The sequence below is a fragment of the Bufo bufo genome, chromosome 1 (assembly GCF_905171765.1).
Source record: "Bufo bufo chromosome 1, aBufBuf1.1, whole genome shotgun sequence".
NCBI lineage: Eukaryota > Metazoa > Chordata > Amphibia > Anura > Bufonidae > Bufo > Bufo bufo.
In genome coordinates, this window is record NC_053389.1 from 621,391,379 (window position 1) to 621,412,724 (window position 21,346).

Here is a 21,346-nt window from a genome sequence, read left to right on the forward strand (position 1 = left end):
AATCAGCATATATAGTTAGATATATCACATTACAGGTCTTATAGAGTCTTTTAAAAGCATATAACTATCCCCCCTGTCCACCTTATAAAGAGCGAAATATAAAGTTTTATAACCTGCTTCTCCGTTCAGCAATCTGCCCAAGGGGCGGCGTTTCATGTGAAAATGCGCAATTCAATCCTCCCGGCATCGTTCATGCCCAATCTTCTGCGCCTGCGTACACACACCAGCCTGCGTCTTCGAGGCAGCTGCAGCCTCAGCCATGCACTGTTCAGAGCAGCGCTTCAGAGCGCTGCTCACTCACATCATATAAGGGGTTAATTATAGTGCGTCCGACGGCACGGCGGGGCGCAGAAGATTGGGCATGAACGATGCCCGGAGGATTGAATTGCGCAGGCGCAGGATCGGGACTGGGGAGAGTTCTAGCCGCCGCCCAGCAAAGTGAATAATGATGAGCTGGGCGGGGCTTAAGAACGGCAGTTGGGAAGGCTGGCTGGGCGCATTTTCACATGAAACGCCGCCCCTTGGGCAGATTGCTGAACGGAGAAGCAGGTTATAAAACTTTATATTTCGCTCTTTATAAGGTGGACAGGGGGGATAGTTATATGCTTTTAAAAGACTCTATAAGACCTGTAATGTGATATATCTAACTATATATGCTGATTTCGCCTGTCAGTGTCCCTTTAAGTATTAGGCTACACAGAGCGGCGCCCAGCGATGTCCCAGCACTTACTATTAGTCCTGAGCACCGCTCCGTTCGCCCGCTGTGCCCCATTACTGTCTCCTCTCCTGCTCCATATGCTAATTACTGTCGGAGTAATGGGGAGGAGACATCAGCTTCTCTAGTGGGCGTTCCTTCTCCCCTGGCTGTAGCGCTGTCCAATCGCAGCGCAGGGAGAAGGAACGCCCACTAGTGAAGCTGATGTCTCCTCCCCATCGCTCCGATAGTAATTAGCATGTGGAGCAGGAGAGGAGACAGTAATGGGGCACAGCGGGCGAACGGAGCTGCACCCAGGAATAATAGTAAGTGCTGGGACATCGCTGGGCACCGCTCTGTGTAGGAAAAGTCCTATCATTTGTGGCGCAGTGCGCCCGCCCCTCCTCTGCCCCTCTCTCCGTTCATTGGTGACAGCGGCAGCACAGGGGGGAGGGAGGACAGTTTCCTTCTCCCCTGTGCTGCTGAGAGAACAGAGACCAGCCCAGTATCGAAAAAATGGGAATCCCGGTATCGTATCGATACCGGGACAAAAGTATCGATTGGGTATCGAAATTTCGATTCCCGCAACAACCCTAGTATAGGTACATATAGACCAAGAGTAATGATATACAGGCTCAGGTCTGTTTTGGGCATACACATATAAATCTAAAAGAAAACTGTCTCTCTTATGGGAATTTTTGATAGGGGATGAGTAAGAGTACTTAATATTAAGTCTGTTGAAAGAAATTTAGTCCTACTCTTAAAAAATTATTTATATCCCCCCCCCCCCATCTAGGATAACAAATCGACGGTGTTAGACCTTTTATGGTCAAATACACCATTTCCTGACCTATTATTGGAGATATAAAAATCTAGGATTGCCAAGGACTTTTTTATAGTCACATAGTGTTGGGAAAAATAAAGAAAAAAAGAAATTTATATATATAAAAATCCTGTTTCTAAGTGTAAATCACAAGAAACATGTGAACGATAACGATTCATTGAGGCCATTCGGGTTTATAGTCTTTAATCTAAAGATCCACTCTGACTCCTTTTTTGGAGTATTTGTTTGTCCAAGTCACCGCCCCTTGGTGATGGGCGAACCACCTCTATGACACAGAACTTTAATGAAGCTGGGTTTCCCCCATGACATTCATATATGTGTCTTGGAATAGGGGTATCTCTCCTATGTCACAGAGGTGGTCACCAATCCGCCATCTCAATTCCCTTTTAGTTTTCCCTACATATTGCAAGGGACATGCACAGATACATAAGTAGACTACTCCAAGTTTTGCAATTAGTGAAATCCCTGATGTGGTATATTTTATGTGTGGAGTAGCTCTCAAAAGTCTTGGTTTGATTTATAAAGGGGCAAGCTACACAGGTCCCACACCTAAATGTACCTAGTGGTTTTCTATCTATCCATGTCCCCTGTCTAGCTGTAGCTTGATAGTGACTGTGGATAAAACGATCTCCTAAGGATCTCCCCCTCCTATAGGTATTGGCAGGATATTCAGGAACAATTTCTCTAATATCTGGGTCCAAGTGTAGAAGATCCCAATATTTTTATAGAATGTACCTTACCTCCAAGTGGTGATTATCATAGGTACCAATAATTCGGGTTACCTTACTTTCCCCTTTCTGTTCCTTATTATTAGGGGTTAAAAGATCAGTTATTTTTCTATTGAGGGCAGACTTAAAGGCCTCACTTAAAACCTGTTTAGGGTATCCCCTTCCTATGAATCGTTTTTGTAACTCTTGTGCTTGGTGAAAAAAGTCACCCTGATTAGAGCAGTTCCTACGAATACGTAGGTACTGTCCTTTTGGTATCCCCTGTCTTAATCTTAGTGGGTGGTGACTCTCCCATCTCAGTAAACTGTTTGTGGCAGTTGGTTTCCTATGTTTTTGTATGTAGGACACCATCTATCAGTGTAATTTGCAAATCCAAAAATGCAAGACTCTCATGATTGATCTCAAAGGTAAAATGCATACCAATTTGGTTAGTGTTTAATTCATTAATAAATTCAGAAAAAAAGCTCTTGGGGCCGTTCCACAGAACCAGGATATCGTCTATGAAATGGCCCCAAAATACAATCCTTCATGTCCAAACGCTCCCCTCTCTGAACACCAAGGTGTCCTCCCACCAGCCCAGGAAGAGATTAGCGAACGTGGGGGCAGAAGGGCTCCCCATCGCTTTCCCCCCTGAGCTGGTGGAAGACCCTGGAGTCAAAGAGAAAGTAATTGTCAGTAAGGACAAAGTCAACCAAGTGGAGGACAAATTGACTATGTGCTCTATATTTTGCAATGCGTACCTCTTGATTAAAAAAAATTGTCTATAGCCTGTAATCCCTTGTCATGGGGGATGTTACTGTAGAGGGCCTCAACATCAATTGAGGCCAACAGTGCAGTTTCTACCAGTTCCAAGCCATCTAATTTAGTCATCAGAATATTATTATTATTTATTATGAAAGCGCCATTCATTCCATAGCGCTGTACATATGAGAAGAGGTATAAATACATAATACAGACAATTGCACTAATCATAAACAAGACGAGTTACAAACTGGTACAGAAGAGAGGGCCCTGCCCGTGAGGGCTTACAATCTACATGTTATGGGAGAAGGACACAGTAGGTGCGGGTGAAGTTGGTCATGGTGGTATAGAGGCAGCAGGGTCACTGGTTGTAGGCTTGTCTGAAGAGGTGGGTTTTCAGGTTTCTTTTGAAGGATTCCACTGTAGGTGAGAGTCTGATATGTTGGGGTAGAGAGTTCCAGAGTATGGGGAATGCATGGGAGAAATCTTGGAGTCTGTTGTGGAAAGAGGCGATAAGAGGATGTCAAAACTATATCTTTTATATAAAATATAAATATCTTCTATCAGAGATAAAATGTCAATAAAACATGGAAATCAGTCACGAAATCCACTAGGCGGACATAAAAACGCCTTTTCTTTTAACTTGAGACTCTAAATTAAATTTATGCAATTAATGAAAAAAAAGGGGCTATCAATTATGCAAAAATATAAAATTTATTTACAGAATGCATATAAATCCAATAAAAATACAGACAATTTTCAGACATACAGATTTTAAACTGTGATACCACTCACCAGCACTAGATGGTGCTGTAACCAAACACCATCACTTCACCGATACAGAATGACTTAAAGTTACATATGATAAAATGCAAATGCCATATTAATATGATAATTTATTCAATTCGGCAATCAGACTACAGAATATAACTTTCCAAAGGTTTAGTCCTCTTTTCAAATAATGCCAGATTTTCCATTAGCAATATGCATCTTTGCTAATAGAATACTAAACATTATGGAGGTGCTTAACACTATATATTTTTATCTATATACCGATAGAAGTATCTTATTAATATCACAAGCAATAAGTATAACATACGTCACTAAGTCAAGGATGGGCAAAGTCTCGGGTGCGACCAGTTCTCAGGAGTTCTCTAGTAGTCAAAATATAATTCAAGTTTTTCTTCTGGTATATCTTTCTTATGATCAGCTTCCTTTATGGATCTTTCCTTTCTTGTGAGGACCCTGTTCAGTCTATTCAGCTGCCCTGAATAGACTGTTAGCTGCTTTTTTCTTGCCATAATACAAATTCTAACTGTCTATTCAGTAGGACTATCAGCTGTGTATCCACCTGACTTCTCCTCAACGCAACTGATGGTCCCAACCCCATTTATAAGGCAAGAAATCCCACTTATTAAACCTGACAGGGCACACCTGTGAAGTGAAAACCATTTCAGGGGACTACCTCTTGAAGCTCATCAAGAGAATGCCAAGAGTGTGCAAAGCAGTAATCAAAGCAAAAGGTGGCTACTTTGAAGAACCTAGAATATGACATATTTTCTGTTGTTTCACACTTGTTTGTTATGTATATAATTCCACATGTGTTAATTCATAGTTTTGATGCCTTCATAGTCAGGAAAATAAATAAAACTCCTTGAATGAGAAGGTGTGTCCAAACTTTTGATCTGTACTGTATATGTATATATATATATATATATATATATATATATATATATATATATATATATATATAAATTTTTTTTGCATAAAACTTGCTTAGCTTAGTTCTATATTGCTGGCCATCAGATTTTCAGTCCAAAAAATTTTTTTTTAGAGCTCGGACAACCCCTTTAATGACCTTGTAATGAAGTAAAATAATACATTGCTATTTAAATAGTTATCTCTCACAGACACATGTCTGTAGGACCCATTATAGTATTAACAGATACACCACATCTGATGGCAATAATTTTTAAAGAGACAATACACTCTATGTTTGCTACAAACATTTTACCCAAACTGAACTCCGCATGAACTCATCTTGGCCTATTTCAATCCTACAGAAAGATTTTAGACTCTGGTTCAGTCTGTCTTTACACTTAAAGGCAATGAGCATTGATATTTAGACTATAATATCTTCAGATAAGACTGTACACTTATGAAAATGCATGACAAGGAGAGGAGAGAAGGAGGTCTTGTGAGGATCGGAGAGTGCGTGTGGGGATGTATCGGGAAAGTAGCTCTGAGATGTAGGGAGGGGACAGGTTATGGACGGCCTTGTATGTTTTTGTTAGTACTTTGAAGTGAATTCGCTGGGCAAAGGGGAGCCAGTTTAGGGATTTGCAGAGGGGACAGGCAGAGGAGTAATAGGGCGAGAGGTGGATTAGTCGGGCAGCAGAGTTGAGAATAGATTGGAGGGGTGCTAGAGTGCTAGATGGAAGGCCACAGAGGAGAGTGTTGCAGTAGTCTAGGCGGGAGATGACGAGGGCATGTTCAAGCATTATCGCAGATTCAAAGTTAAGGAAAGCGCGGATGCGGGAGATGTTTTTGAGTTGGAGGCAGCAGGTGGTGGAAAGGGCTTGGATGTGCGGTCGGAAGGAAAGGGCAGAATCCAAGGGTCACTCCAAGGCAGCAGACTTGGTTGACCGGGGAGAGTGTGCAGCCATTGATCGTGATAGATAGGTCTGTTGGGGGGGGGTGGAGCAAGATGGGGGAAAGATGATGAATTTTGTTTTATCCATGTTAAGTTTTAGAAAGCGAAAGGCGAAGAAGGATGATATAGAAGATAGACATTGTGGGATTCTTGATAGTAAGGTGCTGATGTCTGGACCAGAGAGGTAGATTTGTGTGTCGTCAGCATAAGAGTGGTACTGAAAGCCATGGGACTCTATGAGCTGTGCCAGGCCAAAAAGTGTAGATAGAGAAGAGCAGGGGTCCTAGGACAGAGCCTTGCGGGACACCAAGAGAGGGAATGAGACGAGGAGGTGGTGCGGGAGTTGGAGACCCTAAACGTCCGGTCTGTGAGGTATGATGTGATCCAGGAGAGGGCCAGGTCAGTGATGCCAAGAGATGAGAGAGTTTGCTACAGAAGGGAGTGGTCCACAGTGTTGAAGGCAGAGGACAGGTCAAGGAGAAGGAGGACAGAGTAATGTTTCTTGGTTTTGGCTGTTAGTAGGTCATTGTTGACTTTGGTAAGGGCAGTCTTAGTCGAGTTGTGGGGTCGGAAGCCAGATTGTAGGCGGTCAAAGAGGGAGCAGGAGGAGAGGTGAGAGGACCGTTCAGAATGGACATGTTGTTCAAGTAGCTTTGAGGCATACAGAAGAAGTGATATGGGGCAATAACTGCACAAAGAAGATGGATCAAGTTAAGGCTTGTTGAGGATGGGTGTAATGGTAGCATGTTTAAAAGCAGAGGGGAAGACACCAGAGGTTAGTGATAGGTTGAAGAGGTGAGTTAGGGCTGGGATAAACACTGTGGTGAGGTTAGGGATGAGGTAGGATGGGATTGGGTCAAGTGCACAGGTGGTCAGATGAGATCTGGAGAGTTGAGTGGAGAGTTTTTCTTCTGTAATGGTGGAGAAGCGGGTTTTGGGAGAAGAGGACCGAGTAGTTGTGTCTGTGGGGATTGTGTAGTGAAGCTTTCTCTGATGTTGACTATCTTTTGTTTGAAGTATTTGGCAAAGCAGATTTGTTGTGTCCCTTATATTAGAGGGAAGGGCCTTCACAAAATTCCTGAGGACCTTATCAATGTAAATTCCCACATTCTGTGTTAGAGTTTATTCCTGCTACAATTGGTCGTCCCTTCAAAGGGTTAAACCCCTTGTGGATTTTAGGCAGCACATAGAATGTGGGAATTTGCGGATATTTGGCCAGCATAAAGATTATTCTCCAATGTTTTTACTAGCAGTTCCTCAAGTCTTAGTTGAAAGTCTGATGTTGGATTACTGGGGAGTACAGTGTAACACTTTTTTTTTCACTTAACCCCTTAAGGACCCTGGGATTTTCCATTTTTGCGTTTTCATTTTTCACTCCCCGCCTTCTCATAGTCCTAACTTTTTTTATTTTTCCATTCACATAGCCTTATGAGGGCTTATTTTTTGCGGGACAAGTTGTACTTTCTAATGGCACCAGTTACGGTTGCATACCATGTAGTAGGGAGCGTGAAAAAAATTCCAAATGGGGTAGAATTGGTAAAAAATGCAATTCTGATCAAGGTTTTTATTTTAAAAATTTACCTGTTATCTTCATTCTCAGTACGGTTCCAACTATACCACGCTTGTATAATTTGTCCTGCGTTTTAATACTGCAAACAAAAATTAAAACCTTTGAGGGAAAATTAGTTTTTTTTTCATAACCCTATACTGACCCCTATAACTTTTTTGTAGCTATGTGTACGGGGCTGTGTGAGGGCTCATTTTTTGCGGAACGATCTGTTCTTTTCAGTGGTACCAATTTTAAGTGTGTGCGACCTTTGATCACTTTTTATAAAAAAGTTATTGGGTAGTTGAAGTGACAAAATAATTTGCTGTTTATTTTTTCTTTTGTCCCCCCCCCCCCCCGCTACACCATTTGCCGTATGCCATTAATATTGTTATATTTAAATAATATGGGCATTTTCGCACGCAGTGATGCCCATGATGTTTTATTTTTTTATTGGTTAAGTATTTTTATTTTAAGGAAAGGGGGGTGATTTGAACTTTAAGGATTTTTTATTATTTTCTTATATTTGTAAAAACGTTTCCCTTGATTGCCCATAGTATTCAGGGGTCAGTACAGAGATCTCTCCCATCATCTATTTATCCCCAGGACTGTAACTGTGACGAGGGGACATCCTCTGCGTCTGGAGGAAAGAAGGTTTGTACACAAACATAGCAGAGGATTCTTTACGGTAAGGCCGTGAACGCATAGCACCAGCACTGAATCCTGACCCATTCATTTCAAATGGGTCTGTGTACATGAGCGTTGTTTTTCACGCATCAGTTCTGCGTTGCGAGAAAATCGCAGCATGTTCTATATTCTGCGTTGGTGGTTTTTTTTTTTTACTCTTTAGTTTGAGGTCCGTAAATGGGCCTCCACGCATCTTTTTTTTCCCCCTTCTCCAACAAATCCGCCATTATTCTGCCCACTGGAAGTTCTATGGCGCCATCTTGCGCCTGCGCAGAACGATGATACGCACACTGTGGCGCTCAGAACTGGGCTATTTAAAGATTGGCAAGGACTGGGATGTTTGGCTACGACTAATATCAACTGGCATATCATCAGGGCCATTGTGCCTACTATTATCTGATCCCCTGAGGAACCTATAGACCTGAAATAGGGGAAACGCATTGGGAAGGGAAGACTACATATAGATAATGGGATACCAATGTAGGAAGGGACAGTTATTTTAAGGGTCAGCCACCGAGAAGTGGGGCCACTCCTTTCGGGGCGATTACTCTGCTTGTAGGCAGGGAATGTTAATTTTACAGGGTAAGAATCCCAAAAGCAAACCCATGTGTGCCCCCTTATTGCTATTTAAGGTGGATATTGTCCATGGAAGACCTCTTTCTCTGTGATCGGAGGCAGCCTATTCTAATTGATTACGTCACAATGAAGTTAATATTATATCTGGATAATAATTTGGCTCAACTACTATCTGGGGTAGCGCCACCCTGGGTCTCTCTGCACACGGTTTTTCCAGGTAAGCTTTGGTCTCCTATTGCTCCCCGCTGGCTGTGTGGTCATCTTTCGTCCACTTGCACTTTGCTTCTTATGCAACATACTTCCACCCTTATGCGTTTGCATTTTTTGCCAGTGGGGGTGCATGAGTTGACCTTGCTTTACCTGATATTATATGGTTTCATCATCTATTTATTCATTTCATGGATTGGGCACTGTACCCAATATTCTCCATTCCCATGCTATATATTACTATATACTACATTTTTCCATCTTTATATCCGTGTGTTTTTCTTCCCAGGGTGGCGCTCTTTTTGTTCACCGCTCTCATCACCTTGCTTCACGGCATCTTATGTACCAATCTTACTCCTTTTTTCTGTTATTTTTAACATGCTTTAATAAAATTTATATATTTTTGGTATTATGAGCTCCCTCTCCATTTGTTTCTACTATCTGATTAACTACTGAATCGTGAGTGGCCACAGCTGTGGCAAATAACCCTCAAAAAATGTATTAAATACTGACCCTCCTATCATATATAGTGCACATATTATCATCCATATGTCATGTGATGATTGTTATGTGTATTTATGTCTAATGGGATTTCATTTTAATAATATTTGATTAATAGTTATGTTTTAAGTAGGTTGAGTCCAGTGAACCCCCAATATTTCACCTAAAATGCTATCTAGTTTATTTTCAGTGATATTTGTAATGTACTTTATAAGGGAAAGATGTTTCTTTGTACTAGAAAACAGGATGTAAAGAGTCTTAGCAAAGCTTTATATATTACAATATTTGATTAATAGTTATGTTTTAAGTAGGTTGAGTCCAGTGAACAACCTACATTACAAATATGTTTAACATCCGTCTCCTCACACAATTAAAGGGTAACTGTCATGTTTTCATAAAAAAAATCTTTTTTAGCATATGTTACTTTATGCATAAAGCATTCTTTAGTTTCTTCACATACCACTGTTTTCCTTGAGTTTTTGCCTGAGTTACATCTGTTTAAACATTTACAATATGAGGACCTTCTCAAAATGGCTTCTCTGCCAGTTCTCTGAGGCCAAAACTGCTTTCCCTCAATTCCCATACACACTTGCTTTAGCCAGCAGCTCTCTGCCAGCCAATCAGATTGGATTACTGAGACACGCCTCTTCACTCTGAAGCCTAATACTGGCATGCAGTGTAAAGGACCGCCACACCCTCCCCCCCGTCTTCCTGTCTTCTTAACCAGAGACAGACAAGCCATAGCAACTGTCTTTTAAGGGAGCAGTGGAAAGGAACAGAGGACATTAATGAAAGCTGTTACTATAAGGTAATTACAGATCCTTTGACAATCATTGACAGACTAACGCTGGGTTCACACCTGAGCGTACCGAAGGAGCGCTCTGTATGCTCGATTTTATCGGGCGTTTACAGACGCGGCTCCGGCAACAAGCAACGCCCATTGTCGCGCGTTCCCGGAAGTCTATGTATGGGAACGCGCGACCATACACCCCAAAGAAGCTCCTGTACTTCTTGGGGCGTAGGGCGTTTTGCAGTGCGTTCGTACACGCTGTAAAACGCTCAGGTGAGAACCATGCCCATAGGGGATCATTGGTTCTTGCCTGTTGAGCGTTTTACAGCGCGTAGGAACGCGCTGTAAAATGCTCAGGTGTGAACCTAGCCTAACTCAGGTATACATGCCTAGCTCTAATAAACTAGCAAAAAAAAATAGAAAAATTACAGTTAAACTTTAAAGAGAAATGACAGTTACACTTCAGTTAGAATTGTTCAACAGACTTTCAGTAACACTGATACACCACCAGGTGGTGCACATGCATGAAACATGAGACAACCAGTTGTAGTTACCTATTTTGTCTGTACATATTAAGCCTCATTCACACGTCAGTGTTTCACGGACGTGTGCTGTACGTGTTCTCCACAGGCAGCACACCTCCCCATCCATTTTAATGTGTGTATTCAGACATCAGTGTTTTAGCACTGTCCGTGGGTCCATGTTCTTAGCACGGATGCATGCTCTATTTTGTCTGTGTTCACGGATCCATCACGTCCATTATAGTCTACGGGTCCGTGAAAACCACGGATGCAACATGGACGAGTATAATAAATTAAATATATCATTTGGTGACATATTACCTGAGAATCTATGAATTTCTCATCCTTATTACATCTTGGTGGATCAAATACCATCTGCCTCTGATGCATTATACCATAAATATTAGCACATAGAGGTCCTTCCTGCTCTTTGTGGACATAGGCACACATCCCATTAACATACACATGCATCAATAATATACATATAGATGTAGCTAATTTAATAACATGAGAACTTATCAGGGATAAACCTTCTCATAATGACCCCAAATGACCCTCACTAGGAAGACACAAACAATGTCTGCAGAGCTCTCCTTTTCCTGAGATCGAAACTGGAATAGATCTTTAAAGATATGTGTGCATAGAAGGACAGGCACACATATATCTCCACATTATTTTCTATTTTAGCTCTTTAGCACGGTGCACAGCCATAAAATATGTATTGCTGTTACACCAGTGTGGTCAGGAACAGTCTGACTTGGTATGCCCCCATGAAGTCACAAATGACATTCCTGATAAGCCTTGCTGGGCACATGAGGAAACAATTCTCCCGATGATAATAGAGCCCCGGGTTCTCCAGGGCTTTGATTAAATTCTAGAAACAATCTTCCTTCCACACATTATCTGAAAGCAAGGATTTAGTCAACGCCCTGGAGAATGACTTTAAAGGGATTGTGCAGTGCTATGATATTCATGGAAGTGGATGCGACTAGCAAGAATTGGCGGGGGTGGCAGGATTCAGACCCCCACCAATCTGATATTGATGAGCTATCCTGCGGAAAGGTTAACAATATCGTAGTGCTCCAAAACCCCTCTAATGCCCTTTGTTTTGGCAGCTCAATAGCAGAGAGTTGTGTTTCCACATTCCTAACAAGCAGTATGTCCTATCATACACCAAATTGTACTGCTTCAACAACAGCTGATCACGGGTTTTTTCCACTAGGAAACCTTTTGGATATTCAATTAGATTCCCGAAAGTGGGTGGGTTTATCAACTAGTTATTCTTGTGACCTGAAATTTCTAACTAATAATGAGAAAGCAATGCTGTCCACTTTAGACATGGGAGACACTCTTTACAAAAGTTAAAAAATTTCAGCACATCTAAAATGAGACAGGACAGAGAGTTTCGATAACCATATCCCATAATACCCAGAAAATTACAAGAATTATCTAATTGTAAGATGATATGAAGATTTCATGGTGGAATAAGGTTGTTGCATTCTTTACGGTAAAATGTCCTGCTTTAAGTAGCCCCCTAATTCATTATTTGACTCATTCTATCTTGTGGTTAGTGTGTCTTATGGTAGTGTTGTCTGTTTTTTTCCTCTTTGTTTATTGTAAAGTGAGGAACATAACCAGGGAACTGGCAAGCATCGAGGAAATTTTTGAAATCCAGAGGAAAATTCATATGTCAGTAGTATAACCTCTATAGCATTCGTCAAACTAAAAGTGACAGGTGGACACGCCCCTTTCCCCACCCACTACTCCCACAACCCCTGCCAATCCCTCCCAAACAAGCCTAAATACCGCCCCAAACCACACATAAATACCGCCCATTCAACGCTTCTTTTATTCTGTTAGATCTGATATTACGTCAGTAATTTAATTAAGTTTTAATATCTTTAAAGGGAGTCTGTCACCAGATTGTGACCTTATAGACCGCTTACATAGCGCTCTAGCATAGCAGTCTATGATTCTAATGGTACCTTTGATGTTTTCTTGTGAAGTTCCCCCAAGGCAAAAACTGACTTTTATTCATATGTAAATTAGAGCTCGCAAATGCCCAGGGCGGCGTTCACCTCGTTGGTGCCCAGGCTGTTCTGCCTCTTTTCGTCATATCCCCGCCCCAGCCTCTTCCTCTGCCCGCCCCGCTCTTCCTTGGCGTCCTCCTTCTCTGCAGCGAGATCCCGCGCCTACACTATCCATTACTTGGCCGGGGCATGCGCACTGCGATGCCCATTGTGGGCACGGCATCGCTGTAGCTACTGCGCATGCGCCGGCCAACGGCGAGAAACAGCGGCGAGGATGCGGACCAGAGACACCCACAATGGGCATCGCAGTGCGCATGCCCCGGCCAAGCAATGGATAGCGCAGGCGCGGGATCTCGCTGCAGAGAAGGAGGACGCAAAGGAAGAGCGGGGCGGGCAGAGGAAGAGGCTGGGGCGGGGATATGACGAAAAGAGGCAGAACAGCCTGGGCACCAACGAGGTGAACGCCGCCCTGGGCACTTGCGAGCCCTAATTTACATATGAATAAAAGTCCGTTTTTGCCTTGGGGGAACTTCACAAGAAAACATCAAAGGTACCATTAGAATCATAGACTGCTATGCTAGAGCGCTATGTAAGCGGTCTATAAGGTCACAATCTGGTGACAGACTCCCTTTAAAAATAAAATGCTATTAAAAGCTTCATTACTCTATTAACCACCTCAGCCCCCAGTGCTTAAACACCCTGAAAGACCAGGCCACTTTTTACACTTCTGACCTACACTACTTTCACCGTTTATTGCTCGGTCATGCAACTTACCACCCAAATGAATTTTACCTCCTTTTCTTCTCACTAATAGAGCTTTCATTTGGTGGTATTTCATTGCTGCTGACATTTTTACTTTTTTTGTTATTAATCGAAATTTAACGTTTTTTTTGCAAAAAAATGACATTTTTCACTTTCAGTTGTAAAATTTTGCAAAAAAAACGACATCCATATAGAAATTTTGCTCTAAATTTATAGTTCTACATGTCTTTGATAAAAAAAAAATGTTTGGGTAAAAAAAAAATGGTTTGGGTAAAAGTTATAGCGTTTACAAACTATGGTACAAAAATGTGAATTTCCGCTTTTTGAAGCAGCTCTGACTTTCTGAGCACCTGTCATGTTTCCTGAGGTTCTACAATGCCCAGACAGTACAAACACCCCACAAATGACCCCATTTCTGAAAGTACACACCCTAAGGTATTCGCTGATGGGCATAGTGAGTTCATAGAACTTTTTATTTTTTGTCACAAGTTAGCGGAAAATGATGATTTTTTTTTTTTTTTTTTTTTTTTCTTACAAAGTCTCATATTCCACTAACTTGTGACAAAAAATAAAAACTTCTATGAACTCACTATGCCCATCAGCGAATACCTTGGGGTCTCTTCTTTCCAAAATGGGGTCACTTGTGGGGTAGTTATACTGCCCTGGCATTCTAGGGGCCCAAATGTGTGGTAAGGAGTTTGAAATCAAATTCTGTAAAAAATGACCTGTGAAATCCGAAAGGTGCTCTTTGGAATATGGGCCCCTTTGCCCACCTAGGCTGCAAAAAAGTGTCACACATCTGGTATCTCCGTACTCAGGAGAAGGTGGGGAATGTGTTTTGGGGTGTCATTTTATATATACCCATGCTGGGTGAGAGAAATATCTTGGCAAAAGACAACTTTTCCCATTTTTTTATACAAAGTTGTCATTTGACCAAGATATTTATCTCACCCAGCATGGGTATATGTAAAAAGACACCCCAAAACACATTCCTCAACTTCTCCTGAGTACGGGGATACCAGATGTGTGACACTTTTTTGCAGCCTAGGTGGGCAAAGGGGCCCATATTCCAAAGAGCACCTTTCGGATTTCACTCCTCATTTTTTCCTGAATTTGATTTCAAACTCCTTACCACACATTTGGGCCCCTAGAATGCCAGGGCAGTATAACTACCCCACAAGTGACCCCATTTTGGAAAGAAGACACCCCAAGGTATTCCGTGAGGGGCATGGCGAGTTCCTAGAATTTTTTATTTTTTGTCACAAGTTAGTGGAAAATGATGATTTTTTTTTTTTTTTTTTTTTTTTCATACAAAGTCTCATATTCCACAAACTTGTGACAAAAAATAAAAACTTCCATGAACTCACTATGCCCATCAGCGAATACCTTGGGGTCTCTTCTTTCCAAAATGGGGTCACTTGTGGGGTAGTTATACTGCCCTGGCATTCTAGGGGCCCAAATGTGTGGTAAGTAGGTAAATGACCTGTGAAATCCGAAAGGTGCTCTTTGGAATGTGGGCCCCTTTGCCCACCTAGGCTGCAAAAAAGTGTCACACATCTGGTATCTCTGTATTCAGGAGAAGTTGAGGAATGTGTTTTGGGGTGTCTTTTTACATATACCCATGCTGGGTGAGATAAATATCTTGGTCAAATGCCAACTTTGTATAAAAAAATGGGAAAAGTTGTCTTTTGCCAAGATATTTCTCTTACCCAGCATGGGTATATGTAAAATGACACCCCAAAACACATTCCCCAACTTCTCCCGATTACGGAGATACCAGATGTGTGACACTTTTTTGCAGCCGAGGTGGGCAAAGGGGCCCATATTCAAAAGAGCACCTTTCGGATTTCACAGGTCATTTTTTACAGAATTTGATTTCAAACTCCTTACCACACATTTGGGCCCCTAGAATGCCAGGGCAGTATAACTACCCCACAAGTGACCCCATTTTGGAAAGAAGAGACCCCAAGGTATTCGCTGATGGGCAAAGTGAGTTCATGGAAGTTTTTATTTTTTGTCACAAGTTAGTGGAATATGAGACTTTGTATGAAAAAAAAAAAAAAAAAAAAAATAAGCATTTTCCACTAACTTGTGACAAAAAATAAAAAATTCTAGGAACTCGCCATGCCCCTCACGGAATACCTTGGGGTGTCTTCTTTCCAAAATGGGGTCACTTGTGGGGTAGTTATACTGCCCTGGCATTTTCCAGGGGCCCTAATGTGTGGTAAGTAGGTAAATGACCTGTGAAATCCTAAAGGTGCTCTTTGGAATATGGGCCCCTTTGCCCACCTAGGCTGCAAAAAAGTGTCACACATGTGGTATCGCCGTATTCAGGAGAAGTTGGGGAATGTGTTTTGGGGTGTCATTTTACATATACCCATGCTGGGTGAGAGAAATATCTTGGCAAAAGACAACTTTTCCCATTTTTTTATACAAAGTTGGCATTTGACCAAGATATTTCTCTCACCCAGCATGGGTATATGTAAAATGACACCCCAAAACACATTCCCCAACTTCTCCTGAGTACGGCGATACCAGATGTGTGACACTTTTTTGCAGCCTAGATGCGCAAAGGTGCCCAAATTCCTTTTAGGAGGGCATTTTTAGACATTTGGATACCAGACTTCTTCTCACGCTTTGGGGCCCCTAGAATGCCAGGGCAGTATAAATACCCCACATGTGACCCCATTTTGGAAAGAAGACACCCCAAGGTATTCAATGAGGGGCATGGCGAGTTCATAGAAATTTTTTTTTTTTGGCACAAGTTAGCGGAAATTGATATTTTTAATTTTTTTCTCACAAAGTCTCCCGTTCCGCTAACTTGGGACAAAAATTTCAATCTTCCATGGACTCAATATGCCCCTCACGGAATACCTGGGGGTGTCTTCTTTCCGAAATGGGGTCACATGTGGGGTATTTATACTGCCCTGGCATTCTAGGGGCCCTAAAGCGTGAGAAGAAGTCTGGAATATAAATGTCTAAAAAATTTTACGCATTTGGATTCCGTGAGGGGTATGGTGAGTTCATGTGAGATTTTATTTTTTGACACAAGTTAGTGGAATATGAGACTTTGTAAGAAAAAAAAAAAAAAAATTCTGCTAACTTGGGCCAAAAAAATATCTGAATGGAGCCTTACAGAGGGGTGATCAATGACAGGGGGGGTGATCAATGACAGGGGGGGTGATCAATGACAGGGGGGTGATCAATGACAGGGGGGTGATCAGGGAGTCTATATGGGGTGATAACCACAGTCATTGATCACGCCCGTGTAAGGCTTCATTCAGACGTCCGGATGCGTTTTGCGGATCCGATCCATCTATCAGTGCATCCGTAAAAATCATGCGGACATCTGAATGGAGCTTTACAGGGGGGTAATCAATGACAGGGGGGTGATCAATGACAGGGGGGTGATCAGGGAGTCTATATGGGGTGATCACCACAGTCATTGATCATGCCCCTGTAAGGCTTCATTCAGACGTCCGGATGCGTTTTGCGGATCCGATCCATCTATCAGTGCATCCGTAAAAATCATGCGGACATCTGAATGGAGCTTTACAGGGGGGTAATCAATGACAGGGGGGTGATCAATGACAGGGGGGTGATCAGGGAGTCTATATGGGGTGATCACCACAGTCATTGATCATGCCCCTGTAAGGCTTCATTCAGACGTCCGGATGCGTTTTGCGGATCGGATCCATCTATCAGTGCATCCGTAAAAATCATGCGGACATCTGAATGGAGCTTTACAGGGGGGTAATCAATGACAGGGGGGTGATCACCACAGTCATTGATCATGCCCCTGTAAGGCTTCATTCAGACGACCGGATGCGTTTTGCGGATCCGATCCATGTATCAGTGCATCCGTAAAAATCATGCGGACATCTGAATGGAGCTTTACAGGGGGGTGATCAGGGAGTCTATATGGGGTGATAACCACAGTCATTGATCATGCCCCTGTAAGGCTTCATTCAGACGTCCGGATGCGTTTTGCGGATCCGATCCATCTATCAGTGCATCCGTAAAAATCATGCGGACATCTGAATGGAGCTTTACAGGGGGGTAATCAATGACAGGGGGGTAATCAATGACAGGGGGGTGATCAGGGAGTCTATATGGGGTGATCACCACAGTCATTGATCATGCCCCTGTAAGGCTTCATTCAGACGTCCGGATGCGTTTTGCGGATCCGATCCATCTATCAGTGCATCCGTAAAAATCATGCGGACATCTGAATGGAGCTTTACAGGGGGGTGATCAATGACAGGGGGGTGATCACCACAGTCATTGATCATGCCCCTGTAAGGCTTCATTCAGACGACCGGATGCGTTTTGCGGATCCGATCCATGTATCAGTGCATCCGTAAAAATCATGCGGACATCTGAATGGAGCTTTACAGGGGGGTAATCAATGACAGGGGGGTAATCAATGACAGGGGGGTGATCAGGGAGTCTATATGGGGTGATCACCACAGTCATTGATCATGCCCCTGTAAGGCTTCATTCAGACGTCCGGATGCGTTTTGCGGATCCGATCCATCTATCAGTGCATCCGTAAAAATCATGCGGACATCTGAATGGAGCTTTACAGGGGGGTAATCAATGACAGGGGGGTGATCACCACAGTCATTGATCATGCCCCTGTAAGGCTTCATTCAGACGACCGGATGCGTTTTGCGGATCCGATCCATGTATCAGTGCATCCGTAAAAATCATGCGGACATCTGAATGGAGCTTTACAGGGGGGTAATCAATGACAGGGGGGTAATCAATGACAGGGGGGTGATCAGGGAGTCTATATGGGGTGATCACCACAGTCATTGATCATGCCCCTGTAAGGCTTCATTCAGACGTCCGGATGCGTTTTGCGGATCCGATCCATCTATCAGTGGATCCGTAAAAATCATGCGGACGTCTGAATGGAGCTTTACAGGGGGTTGATCAATGACAGGGGGGTAATCAATGACAGGGGGGTGATCAGGGAGTCTATATGGGGTGATCAGGGGTGATTAGGGGTGATCAGGGGCTAATAAGGGGTTAATAAGTGATGGGGGGGGGGGTGTAGTGTAGTGTAGTGGTGCTTGGTGCTACTTTACTGAGCTACCTGTGTCCTCTGGTGGTCGATCCAAACAAATGGGACCACCAGAGGACCAGGTAGCAGGTATATTAGACGCTGTTATCAAAACAGCGTCTAATATACCTGTTAGGGGTTAAAAAAAACACATCTCCAGCCTGCCAGCGAACGATCGCCGCTGGCAGGCTGGAGATCAACTCTCTTACCTTCCGTTCCTGTGAGCGCGCGCGCCTGTGTGCGCGCGTTCACAGGAAATCTCGCGTCTCGCGAGATGACGCGTATATGCGTGACTGTGCGCAGCGCTGCCACCTCCGGAACGCGATCCTGCGTTAGGCGGTCCGGAGGTGGTTAAAAGCTGCATGAATCTATTAAATACTTCATGAATCTATTTATTTATTTTATGCACTTATGTAGCGCTACTATATTCCGCAGCGCTTTACAGACATTAGCATCCAACTGTCCCCAATGGGGCTCACAATCTAAGGTCCCTATCAGCATATCTTTAAAGTGTGGGAGGAAATCGGAGTACCCGGAGGAAACCCACGCAAACACGGGGAGAACATACAAACTCCATGCAGATGTTGCCCTTGGTCGGATTCGAACCTAGGACCCCAGTGCTGCAAGGCACCAGTGCTAACCACTGAGCCACCGTGTCTATTAAAAGCTTATCAAACTCTTACAATCTTTAATAATAAAATAATTAAAAACAGACTATGACGGCGCTGGGTATGTTCGGACATGATGAAGTAGGGCTGGGCGATATGGCCTAAAATCTCTATCGCCATATAATTTGAACTATGTGCGATAATGATATATATCGCAATATATTATTTTCTTCTGTATGTATACAAATTACAAAACTTTGCAAGAAATTTTTAAGATGTGTATTGTGTAACAGATCTTTTTCCAAACAATGTAAAGATGAAGTGTTAGTAAAACACAAAATTTTTAAAATAAAGGTAAAAAGGTAAAAAAATAAACATTACATTTCTCCCTGCTGTCCTGATTACTTATTTATATTGCACAAAATTAAAGCTGCACGTATTTGATCTTAAAACCCTTTAAGTTCAACAGGTTTCTTTTCCGTTAAAGTGAACCTGTTAGGAAATCTCAACGTCCCACTTGGTACCCCTGGTACCGAACTTCTAGTATCGGCTTGGTTTGAGTCTTGTTCTGACGTCAGGAGAGCACTTCACTCAGTAGGGAATAACAGACACAACAATGATGTACTGAATGAACGCTCTAAAGCTTATTATTAGTACACACAGATTATATAGAGGGGTTTACGCCCCCATATTAGCATATCAACGTAAGTTATTTATTCAACCTATCATAAATCAACATGTTCAATTCTACAGGCAAATAGAGCAAAGAGCAGAACTTCCATATTTGGGGGAAACATCTGGGCGTAGTGCCAAAGAGATAAGATTCATTTTACAGAGAACAGAAACTGATACACAAACAAAGAAGCTTCTACATGTTGTATAACATGGATTCCCTTCAAATCCCCTCTTAGAACCTTTAGTGTATCACACTACATGGTTCTTTCCTTTCTTGTCCCTTTTCTCTCTATATGATGTTAGATAATTTTTATACCCTTCTGGGCTTCGATCCTCCTGGGATAAGAGAGTTTGATATAATGACATATTAGAGATCCCCTTTTCAATCATTCGTCTCACACAAGGAATAACACATAATGCTACTACACCTATTACTATTGGTTAGTAAACTCAATAAAGTCATCGAGGCCATTGCAATCTTAATCAAAAACAGGGGGAGAGGATCTTCATGTTGGAGGTCAGGGCTGTCTGCCCCCGTTAGTACCTCTGGGCCTCGTTGGAGGTCAGGGCTGTCTGCCCCCGTTAGTACCTCTGGGCCTCGTTGGAGATCAGGGCTGTCTGCCCCCGTTTCAGCCTCCTCTCTTGCTCTCACAAGCTTCACTCGGGTGGCGTGGATCCACGTTGGAGATTGTTCAGTCAGCACGGCTGTTTTGGTTACTGCGACCACGGTAGTAGGTGGGCCATATACAAAATCACCTTGATCTTCATCTGATTCTTCAGTGTTTCGACCACCACCTCATCATCCACCCTGTATGGGTGGGTGGATTCCTGTGGAAGAGAGGGAGACTTACAAGCAACTTTTTCCTCAGTTTTATTAAGTACCTGTATCAATTTGGTGACATATTCTTCCTTTATTAAATCAAGGTCCCCTTCCTGTACTATCATTGGGCGTCTGGCCCAGGGGGTGGGGAAAGGCCTCCCCATGAGTATCTCAAATGGCGATAACCCTAACTTCTTATTAGGTGTCATCCTTATCTCTGCAAGTATTATGGGTAGGATCTCTTTCCATTTTTCAAAGGTACCTGCGGTGGCCTTCCTCAATTTATCTTTGATTGTCCTGTTCATGCGTTCCACAATTCCTGAGCTCTGTGGGTGATATGGAATGTGAAATTTCCATTCTATCTGTAGTAATTTAGCAATTTCCTTGTTGAGTTTGGAGGTGAATGCTGTTATGTCCTACTCTGTGGAAATATGCTATAAAGATGAAAGCACTGTGTTGGGGAATGCATGGCTTCCCCTCTTTGCAGACTAATCCTGTCTTAGGATTTTTTTGCAATACTGGATAACACCAGTCTTGCTGTTCCTGTTCAGTGGCGTATCTTTGAAGGTTAGTAAGCATCTGTGGCATCTCAGTGGTTGGAGGTGCCAAACATGGCATCTCCCAATGGTTACACGGGCCTGTGGGATTGCATTTGGCCACTCATTTCTCCACTTTATCTGCCAGCGCATTGCCCTGTGAGACATGATCCTTGCCGTTGGTGTGTGCCTTGCAGTGGACAATTGCTAATTGTGAGGGTAGTCTGATGGCTTCAAGTAGATCTGTGAGTGTGAGATATGCTTACCATCTGCTGCCGTGAACCCTCTTCTCTGCCAAATCATACCATGGTCCCACACTACTCCATGTGTGTACCTACTGTCAGTGTAGATGGTGACAG

At 42.8% G+C, this 21,346-nt stretch overlaps 1 protein-coding gene across 7 annotated transcripts in view; it reads left to right on the forward strand.

Annotated features, from left to right (window-relative positions):
• Positions 1-21,346, forward strand: part of PPCDC (phosphopantothenoylcysteine decarboxylase) — a 145,132-nt gene that overhangs the window by 65,904 nt on the left and 57,882 nt on the right. The window lies entirely within an intron of this gene.